Source organism: Peromyscus eremicus, chromosome 2 (genome assembly GCF_949786415.1).
Source record: "Peromyscus eremicus chromosome 2, PerEre_H2_v1, whole genome shotgun sequence".
NCBI lineage: Eukaryota > Metazoa > Chordata > Mammalia > Rodentia > Cricetidae > Peromyscus > Peromyscus eremicus.
Window position 1 is genome coordinate 3,808,998 of NC_081417.1, and position 11,055 is coordinate 3,820,052.

Consider the following 11,055-nt stretch of genomic DNA (forward strand, 5'->3'; position numbering starts at 1 on the left):
AACAACAGAGCACAGTGTCTACTGAAAGGCAATGAGAATAAACCTGCCATTTTGTTTGTTCTGGTAACAAAAAGTAATGTAGATATGTGTGGCCAGAACCCAGATCCACATTCACATGCATTGACCAGCATTATTTTGGTTTCTGTTTTTCTGGATAGGGTTTTCCCTGGATAGGGTTTTCCCTGGAATTCTGTTTCTAGTAGTCCACACAGTTCAAAGTTCCAATGTCTTTTTCTGTCCCTCAGTCTGCACATTTGGGTATGATGAATAAGAGCTAGCTGAAATCTATTTCGCAAGAGTAGTATTTAGTTATTGTTAATGAATGAATTACTTTGAAGCTTGGTATGTATGATGGTATACTCCTTTAATCCCAACACTCAGGAGGCAGAGAACTCTTCATTCTCTAATACATAGTAGTTAGAGGCCCACCTAGGTAACATGAAAGACCCATGGCAAGTCCTCTAATGGGGCATTTAGTGTTAATAAACCATTTTTTGTGGCTGGTCTAGAATTCACTATGTGCCTAAGCTGACCTCAAGCTAATCTCCTGGTTCAGCCTCCGGAATTCTGGGTTTATAGCAGTGTACCACTACATCCCTATTGTTCATTTTCTTTATATGTGGAAGTTGTTAATGTCTTCCCATTTCTTCTGCATATCATCAGCTCCTTACTATCCTATTTTCTATTGAGACTAAAAATGAAATTTGTAGTGAGCTTGTCCTTTGAAAAATGAACCTAGCCCAGCACAGTTCAGAGTGGACACTGGACATGTCACTATCAGCAGAAAATGCAGTTCAGTTGCCAACCATGCAGCCTGAAGTGTCCCCATAGAATCCTGGGCGGCCTCTGCTGAGATGTACCTTAGTCCTTCATGTCGTCCACAGAAAGAAATTCAGACTGGCTTTGATCAAAGCTAAGTTAATGAGTTTATTGAGTAAATAGAAACATGTGTGACTTTATCAGTTAAAAATGATATTACAGAGAGAGATGCGTTTAAAGACAATCAGTTGTGAGCTTTAGAATAATAGGCCCAGATATCTTAGAGGTAGCTATACATGTTCTTTTAAGCTATTTACTTTGCAAGTAGGTTTAGATATTTAAAAAAAAAGTATATATTGGCAAACTTTTGGCATGTGCCTTATATCATTATATATCTTTTTCCAATCCACAAAATTCTGTCCCTGAAGAGACATTTTGGGGGTACTTTGTGCAGCTGGAGAAGATCTAATAGAGATAGAACACACATCAAATCGATCCTTGGTTACCATAGGTCATATGGGTGTTAGTAGGCATAGTTCAGTCCGTTTTTAACAGTCTCATCTGTGATGTTTTTGGAAAGGGCAGTACAGCTTTTCTTGAGGACAGTTTTATAGAAAAGTACTGAGTATCAACCAGAAGCAGATGGAAATTGGAACCAAGACAGTGAGGAGATGTCCTTTCCCATTTATTTACCTTTTCTTTTAAAAAATATCATTTATTTTATGCATATGAATATGTTGCCTGTATGTAAGTATGTGCTTTATGTGCATGCCTCCTCAGAAGGGGACATCAGATCTGCTGGAGCTGAAAGTTTGGTTATGAACCACATTGTGGGGTCTGAGGATTGGATCTGGGTCCTCTGAAAAAGCAACAAGTGCTTGAAAACACTGAGCTCTGTCGTTTTTCTTCCATTCCCTTTTTTTCCCTAGATTGCTACCCTGCCTCAGATGGAGGTGAACTATGAGCGTTAGCTGGGAGCTTGACTGTAAAGCAAGTTCTTAGGTCCCATTTCTCTGTGTGTCAGGCCACAGGACTCCCTTAACAAAGTCCTCAGTTGATTTCTTTTTTATTTTTATTTTCTGGTGGGCAAGGACAATTTATTAGAGTTTAAAAGACAAACACCTGGATGGGCAAGCTATAGATCTTCTAGCTGCTTGGAGAATAGAGAAGATAGACTGGCATGGAAATCAGCCACAAGGTGGCAGGCGACTGCAGAGCCAGGAGGAGAGCAGGAGGGGACCTTTAGAGAGAGAGCAAGGATACCCAAAGCTTTGGTTGGGAGCTTTTAGAGAAATTTAGGCTCTGGCTAACATCTAAAAGAAAAAGACAGAAAAAAAGAAAAAGAAATAGTTTGACCTGTTTGAAGAAAGTCTCCCCTCAGCTGCTTCTTTTGTTTTCTTTGTGTTTGTCACCTACAAAGTGACTCTCAGTAGGACAGATAAATGGATAGTACACAAAGTACTGAGTTTCATCACCTTCATACATTGAATCACATTTTATTCTCACTCACTCTCCTTTCATGCTGCCCGACACTGTCTCCCCCTTAGGCCAGCTAGTCCCTTAGCTCAGCTGACCCCACTTCTACTTACATGCTCCATTACTTTTTATTTTCCAGTTCCCAAAAGATCTCCACCTCCCTTCCCATGATCTGCTTCTACTATTGTGACTTAGAAACACACTATGTAAATACACACACATACACATCTATTTTAAATCTAGATTTCACATAATGAGTGAAGGCATGTAGTGTTTATCTCTGTAGTGTTCTCTCCTACAGACCTTCAGGTGTACATCAAAGAGTGGTATACTTTTATCCACACCAATTTCCATAGTGGCTGCACACGTTTATATTTCCACTAGCAGTGACAAAGCTTTCCTTTTTCCCAGTGTCCTCACCAGCACATGTTGTCACTTTTTTTCCATTGGCAATAGCTATTCTGAATAGAGTGAGATAAATCTCAAAGCAGTTCATTTTAATTAATAAAGATTTATATTTTATTTTTATTTATGTTTTGTGTGTGTGTGTGTGTGTGTGTGTGCCTGTGTGTGTGTATGTGCAGATGTTGAGTGCAGGTGTCCGCAGAGGCACTGGATCCTTTGAAGCTCAATTTACAAGTGGTTGTAAGTTGCCCAACAGGGATGTTGAGAATTGAACCAGAGTCCTCTGGAAGAGCAGCAAGCACTCTCAAACACAACGCCATTTTCTGGCCCTATCACAGCAGTTGTAATTAGTATTTTCCTGATGGCTAAGGATGTTGAACATCTTTTCAAGTTCTTATTGGCCATCTGTATCTCTTCTTTTTTAAAATCACCACATTCAAATTTATTGTATGTGTGTGCATGTATGCATATGGACATGAGTGTGGTGGGGGGCACCACAGGATGTTTTCAGGAGTCTGTTCTTTTGTTATTTGGGTTCTAAGGATTGAATGCAGGTCACAAGCTTGGCTGCAAGTTTCTTTACCATATCTAGGTAATAAGTCTTCACTGATTTTAAAATTTTTTTATTATAAAGGAACAAAAAGAGGACAACATAAAACTAGTGTGATCTTTTTTTTCACAACTTAAAGTGCACATCTTTATTGAAGGTTTAAAAAACTTTAAATCAGACAAAGGGATGGACAATGTTTTAGTCTGACTATTATATGTTGTCTTATTCTGTGGTGATTATGTTTAGTCAACTGTCCATAATATACAATACCAGATTTTAATCATGTTATTTATGAGGGGCCAAAGCACTTATCTCCAGGTAAAGGTGATCAGATTTTTTTGTTTGTTTCTTTTTGTTTTTTCGAGACAGGGTTTCTCTGTGTAGCTTTGCACCTTTCCTGGAACTCACTTGGTAGTCCAGGCTGGCCTCGAACTCACAGAGATCCGTCTGGCTCTGCCTCCCGAGTCCTGGGATTAAAGGCGTGTGCCACCACCGCCCGGCAAAGGTGATCAGATTTAATGTGAACTTTCACAGCCCCATGAAAACACAACCATCATATACACTGTAAACAGGCCAGGGCATAAAATCCATCTGTAAACATTATTCTCACGGGGTCAAGCATACAAGGTCTAAGGTAAGGTGCCTGATTTTTCTTTTGTAGGCATAATTCTCAAAGGTTTTCTTTCCTTTTCACGCACTTCAAATACAGAGACAGTACTGGAACACTTTAGGATCCTCTTGTGACCTTGAATGTCCTTGATTGAGAAAAACAGGCATAGTTCTTCACAGCTGTGAGGCACCGCTATACAAAACTACGGAACTAATCTCTTGTACAGCTTGTAAATCAAGAGTTTAAAAACTGCCTGAGCAATGTCAGTCTAATCTGAGCAGAGACTCCCAAAAGGGCAGGGATGAGGTTGCACACCTGAAGGCTGACCCAGGGGTTTCACAGTCCTGTTGCCTCTCATGTGGACCTGAGAACTCCTTTTCAATTTCACTCCCTCTTGATTGCTTATGGATTTCCGAAGTAGAGCTGTGGCAGGCAGGTAACAGTGACTGTCACGAAGGCCCCCCTTATAGCCAGGAAAGCCCTTCTGAGGCTGGTGGCAGAACACCCAGGACCCAGGCCTGTAGGGCAATGTCTGGCAATAGGGTTTGAGGTGCCACCAGCACACATGATTTCCTTTGCACTGCATGCAAGTGTCTTCTCTATAGCATAGGTCTTGAACCCACCAAGAAGCTGCTGGCCTGATGGTGTAGTATTCAATGATGAACTTGAAATATCAGTAGGTATGTTTAAGAACCGCTAGATTCCTGTGAGGAGTAACCTGAAGATTTTCACCATGATGTGGTGAGGCAGGCATACCATGTATTGCTAAGGCTCCAGAGCCGCTGGATTTTAAACTTGGGTAATGTACTTTCTACCACAGAGGCTACTGGGATGAAAGGCTCCATAGAAACATTTTTCTCCTCACATGCATTTGAGGTTGACTGGCCTCTGAAGCCTCTTGCGCTGTGTGTTCATTCAACTGGGAACACTCTTGCTGGTCTCATCCAGGTGACAGAGAAAGCAACACCCCCAGCAGAGGCTCTTCAGTCTAAAGCAGAAGGCTGGTCTTTCTCTATTGTGCACAGAGTGATGCTGATGCACACAGGTTCCTTTCTGTGGTCAGGTCTGTGGTTTGTGAGTTGTACAAGCTCTCTACTCATATAACTGATAGCAGCACTGGAGAGATGGCTCAGAGGTTAAGAACACTAGCTGTTCTTCTGGGGGTCCTGAGTGCAATTCCCAGCAACCATGTGATGGCTCAAAACCATCTATAATGAGATCTGGTGCCCTCTTCTGGCATGTAGGCATGCATGCTGGCAGAACACTGTATATATACTAAATAAACAACTGGTAGCGGCTGTAGGCAATTCATTGGCTTGGAGACAGGTGTGAGAAGAAAAGTGCAATTCATCATATTTATCTGTCACTTCTATGTCATGCCTGTTGCAATTTTTCACAGCTGTTTGATGTCCTGGCTCTAATTCTGTGCTGTCTGTATGGAAGCTCCTACTAGCAATGAGAGACAGCCCTGAGATGTACCATCCCAGGCCTGGTCACCCACAGAACAATGGCCAGCTGTGGAGGGTTCTTCACCCGCAGACACAGCCTGCATGGGGTAGATCTGGGTGCCAGGTGCATCAGTGCCTTTTTCAATTTTTGTCATTGGCCTGAGCACCATTAGTGAGCCGCACCCTGCCTACATTTCAACAGAAGCTGTTAATTCTGTCACAAGCTCCCTGGTTCCCTTTGGCTTTGGTGCTTCAGGCACTTGGACACCAACCTGGCTACCACATCAAGGACAAGGATTGGCTCACTCTGTGATCTGCCAGCCTCAGCATTTTCTCTTCCTGTAGGTTCTTCACAAGTTCCTGGAGGAAAGAAGGGCTCAGGTGCACTTGGCACACCTTGTAACTGGCCAGAAATCTTCACAATGGCAGACAGATTTGTGCAGTTTTTCCCATAGATAGCTAGCAGAACAGTGGCCTTCTGCTCAGGGAAGGCAACCATCTGTATCACTGACAGAGGCCTCCTCCAGTATAGACACCATCCCCACTGTCACTCACATAATGTACAGAACAGTGCTCAATGCCACATGCAAATGTTTCAGGCTGGTAGCACTGGCTTTTGATTTCTCTGATCCTTTCTAACTGTACCTTGGCTTTCTTACAGTCCCCTGATATTGTCCTTCTTTTAGTGGCTTTCCCATTGATATCCCAGGAACTTTTTATTTTCATAGACCCTATGCTATTGCTACACTGGTGGGCTGCAAAGAATGCATTTTTCTCCTTTATATTTCCAGGTTTGACAATAGCCCAGCTACCAGGCAGTCCTTCTTCACTCTGGTGTACTATTGCAGACAGCACATTCTTTTTGGCTTTCACATTCAAGCTGTCCTCCACAGGACTCTTCCCACTCATACTGAAAAGAACATTTGGAGAAAGCATCCTGAAAGGTTTCTACATGATGCTTTGACAAGGGAAGCTGAAAGAAAGATCATTAGTTTCATGTAGTTAGCTTTGCTCTTTTCATCACTGACAGTGTTTGGGTGGCTCACAGATGTTCTTAGTGTGTCTCTACTGACTTTGAGAGGGACTAAGGTGCATAACAAATGCCAATTAGAGGGTGGAGAAGCACCAAGGACCCTCAAAGTTATGGCTTTGGCAACTGCATGAAAGATGGTTCCTCTCAGTGGATGGCAACAAGACGGCTGGTCAGGTCTGTGCTTGTGCTTAACCAAGGCCTGGACTGGGGCTAAGGCAGTCCCAGCCATTGCAGGCCTTACTCATTCACCAAGACTGAGGAGCTGTGGGCCATGAGGCAGAAAACTAGTATGATTTTTGTTACTACATTTTTGAAATCAATACATCGACATCTGGTTTGAATGAAGTTTCTGTGATACTCAGTGAGTTTTTAGGTGCTTGTTCAGTATTTTAATTCCGATTTCACCCTTGATTCTTGAATAGAGTGTGCTTTCTTCCTGAGTGTACTGCTCACAAGTGTAGGTGCTACCATAAAGCGATGACACGAATAAGACACTATTGTGGTGAGAAGGGCATTTGTCTCTGTGAAGATCAGATAAAAGCCTAGGAAGGGGTCATAACCAGTGCTTCTGTAAGTTGAATGTCAGATTGCTGCTCTATGCCTTCTTTCTGAAAATTGATGGGGCAGCTGGGCATGGTGGCTCATGAGACCCTGAGTAACAGGCAGGTCTCTGTGAGTTTGAGGCCAGCCTGGTTTACATAGAACATTCTGGGCCAGTCAGGGAACAGTGAGACCCTGTTTCAAATACAGTTTTTTTTCTGCCTAAAAGTGCCAGATACACATGATGCATAAAAATGCATGTGGGCAAAACACAGATACATATAAAAAATTTTTTTTTTAAATGAGGCACATATATTTATTGTTGCTGAAGGACTATGTAAGCAGATGTGTCAGGATGGGAAACACTGTATGCCTTGAGCTTACATCATTTCCCTTTAGTCTACAATGCTGCTATGATTTGGAATACTGTATTGCTAACTAGGTTTTTACCTTGAAGATCCATATTTAACTAATTTACATGAATGGTAAAATCCATTAAAATGGTGAATCTGTAAGCCAGTTTTCAACAAGTTCTGCTACAAATTGTGTTTGGCATTGTAAACAACTGTATAACATTTGCAAACCATAACATTTTTGCACATTGGGCCTCCACTTAATCATCTTCAGAAGAGTACTGATGTCACAGCACTGGTGCCAATACTTGGAATTTTTATGCAGTGCTATGGATGGAACTCAGGGCCACATGCATGAAAGGCAAGCATTCTGTTACCTTAGAGACTTTTCCAGAACTTTTTCTTATTTTTTTCCCCAATATCCTTTACTTTTTTCACATGTTTCTCAATCTTTTCCTTTATTTATCTCCTTGGGATAAAGTCTATATCTTTTTCTTTTTTAAAAATTATTTTTAAATGTTTAATTGGGGGAGGTGGAGAGGAGAGAGGGAAGGAGAGAGACAGAGACAGAGATAGAGAGATCAAGAGAGAGAGCATACATGTGTATTCACGTGTATGGGGTGGGGAGAGCATTAGCGTGCCACAGTACACGGGATAGTTGAAGGACGACTGTCAGGAGTGTGTCTCACCTTTCATCTTGTTGGGATTGGTGTCTGTTGTTGCTCTTTTCCTTCTGCTCCTGCTCTAAGTACTCCAGGCTGTGGCCTGTGGGCTTCAGTTCTCCAGCCTCTCCTCTGTCTCTCATCTCTCCTAGGTATATTGGAATTACAGATGTGTGCTGCCACATCAGGCCTTTTACTTGTGTTTCAGGGAATGAGCTTCTGTGAACAGACTTTCATGGTGAGCACTTTTTAAACAGAGCTGTATGCCCAGCATTGAAATCTATTATTTTCTTTTTAATTTTTTATAATTATTTATTTAAGTTAATTAATTGTGTGTGTGTGTGTGTGTGTGTGTGTGTGTGTGTGTGTGTGTGTGTGTATGTATGTATGTGTATGTGTATGTATGTACATGAGCAGAGTTCAGAGAAATTTCATGAATTGGTTCTCTGTACCTTGTGAATCTTAAGGATTCACACTCAGGACATCATTAGGCTTTGTGACAAGTGTAATTAGTCAGGGCCTAGTTGTCTGTCTCTCTTTTCGTATTCTGATTCTCTTATTCTCTCCTTCATCAGCTCATACAGAGTAGCCTCTCACCTTCAATTTTACCTGGCAGTATTTTTGTTTGTTTGTTTTGTTTTTTGAGACAGGGCCTCTCTTATCTAGGTAACCCAAGCCTTGTCTACAACTCACTATTTTAGCTCAGCATTCTTCAAAATCATGCCCCTCCTGTCTCAGTTTTCCTGAGTGCTGAGATTACTGATGCAATCCACAATGACAAGTGAGGGAGACCAGCTCCCTCTTATTCCCCCAGGGTACTCTTGAGCAGGGAGAAATGAGGAATTTGTAGATAGAAGGACATATAGAGAGAAACAGATAGAAAACACAGGATAGACTCTGGAGGGCCTCGGTCCAAACCCACCAAAACTCTACTAAAGGGTTTTTTTTTAAGGAATGCCAAGGGGTGGAGGAAAAGAATTGCCCCCAGCACAGTCAAGTGTAGACTATCCCAAACACCTGGTGACCTTGCATGTGGTCCAGCCATCCCCTAATGCAGCCCTGCTGTGTAAAGCAAGCTCAGATCTCACTAGGAAACCATTGTGGGCTCCCACAGGTCCCTCTTCTTAATTTTTTAAAGAGCCACTCAGCCTCCATCAGATAGACTGAGGTCTGTCTTAGGTCATTCTCTATGATTATTTCTTCCATTACCTGTCATGGAGATATGCTTTCCATCAAACATACTCTGTCTTAGGCTAGAAGCTATCAAGAGAAAGTTGCCCATCATTAACCCTCAGCCTCTGATAGGAGGGAATACTGAGTTCTGTATTCTGTAATCAACTCAGCTCTGGCCCAGGTTCCTATTGAGCTTACAACCTCCACAGTGATCTCCATAGCTGCCACACCACATCCTCTTAGAGGATGGTAGAGATGGCATTTCCTTCTTGGAATGGGTCTTAAGATGTATATAACAGCCTTAGCTGTGTGAAGACCTTTTTAAATCAATAAATTCTTAATGCAAACCACATCTAATAAACTACGTCCATCTTAAAGATTCCCTTAGCTTTTTACCAAACTCTGGTTCATTAACTTTAACATAATTCTGGTATAAACATCATCATACATATTTACAATTCTCTTAATTGAACTATTATCACTATACATATTTACATTCTTGCAAGCTTACATTAAACATTTAGACTTACATTCAACATTTACACTTTTCACAAACTCACATTCAACAAATATTTATACTTCTTACAAGCTTATATTCTTAAGGAAATTATTAGCACATCTCTCTTAGAAGAACTATTGACCAAGCTTATATTTAAGAGGAAATTCTAAGGAACTATACAGACATCTAGAACTACCTTACACTAGCAATCATCTAAAAGATTTCTTAAAACCTAGAAGAGATTTTAAAAAGATACAAGCTTATATTCTTAAGGAAACTCTATAGGACTACCTTAGCAAATATACTTCTTAGAACTCTTAGAAAGACTCTTAACAGAACTAACTTACACTAGGTAGAATCTCTTAGAAGACCTTAGCAAACATCTATAAGATATTTCTTAACTATAAGAAATTTCTTAGCTAAACTATTAACAAGACAAGAAATACACAAATCATTTCTAAAGTTCAGAGTTTATAGTAAAGTTCAGAGTTTATAGTCAGCTTTGATATCATTCTGAAAGTTCTTCTGATAGTTGGAAACAAGAGCCTAATTCTTCAATGACTCTCCCTCAACCTCAGGATTTAGTGAGTGTTGTACTTTATGCATTCCAGATCTTTTATAAAAACTCTACGGAGAGCTCTCTCAGTTTACAGCAAACCCAAAAAGGCAGAAAAAAGATGAGAAGAAAAATCTCCTAAGGAACATTCTGTTTCTGAATTGCTTAGCTGGCAACTCAACAAACAATTTCCCATCAGAAGATAATTGTCTAAGTTGGAGTGGGGTTCCAGACCTGCAGCCTTCAGCAGGTTCCTCTGTGTACCACAGACATTACTGAAACTTCATCCCAAATCCCTCAGCAGTCTGGAGGTCTCCATATACCCCTATGATCCCCAGACTGCAGGATGAAACCTCAATATCAGAAAAATTGACTTAGCTGCTTTTCACTCCAGTTCCTCTAGAGGAGTGTCATCCCTCTGTTCCACACTCCTCACCAAACTCTCAGACAATTTTCCCCTGCTTAAGTTTCTTTAAGCTGTATTTTCCATGAGTTCTTTTAACAATGCTGATGTTTCTGGTAGATTTTTATTAGCCCAATATTTCTTAGCAAGGTTATTTGTTCACCAAAACTGCTACTGTTCAAAGGAATCAAGAACACAGATGTTCTTTCATAAAACATATTCTTCATCAGCTTACTCTGAGGAAGAACATTTTCATGATTTAATATTTTCACTCCATTAACTTCTCAACCCCTGATGTTATTATTAGCAGCTGTGATATACTCTGACCATGAGTTATTTAACTCAGACTGTTCTCACAAACAGTGTGTTCAATGAGCAAGTATTCTAATTTAGCATTGTTTTCTCATAGAGAACTTTCAAGTGAAGTGACCATTTGGTGATACAACTAGATTTTTTGAAGTTTGATCCCCATCTATAAAGCAGTCTTTTTTTTTTTTTTTTTTTTTTTTTTTTGTGAATGCCTATTTCCTTGTCTCCCTATTAGATTTACAAAGGAATCATTCGTTGCAGGCTGTTTGTTCAAGGAGC

The 11,055-nt window shown here is 40.8% G+C and overlaps 1 pseudogene; it reads right to left on the reverse strand.

The window, feature by feature from the left end:
- Window positions 1-4,063: 4,063 nt before the first annotated feature.
- Window positions 4,064-6,510, reverse strand: LOC131904441 (F-box only protein 34-like; annotated as a pseudogene).
- Between the last annotated feature and the right edge of the window lie 4,545 nt (window positions 6,511-11,055).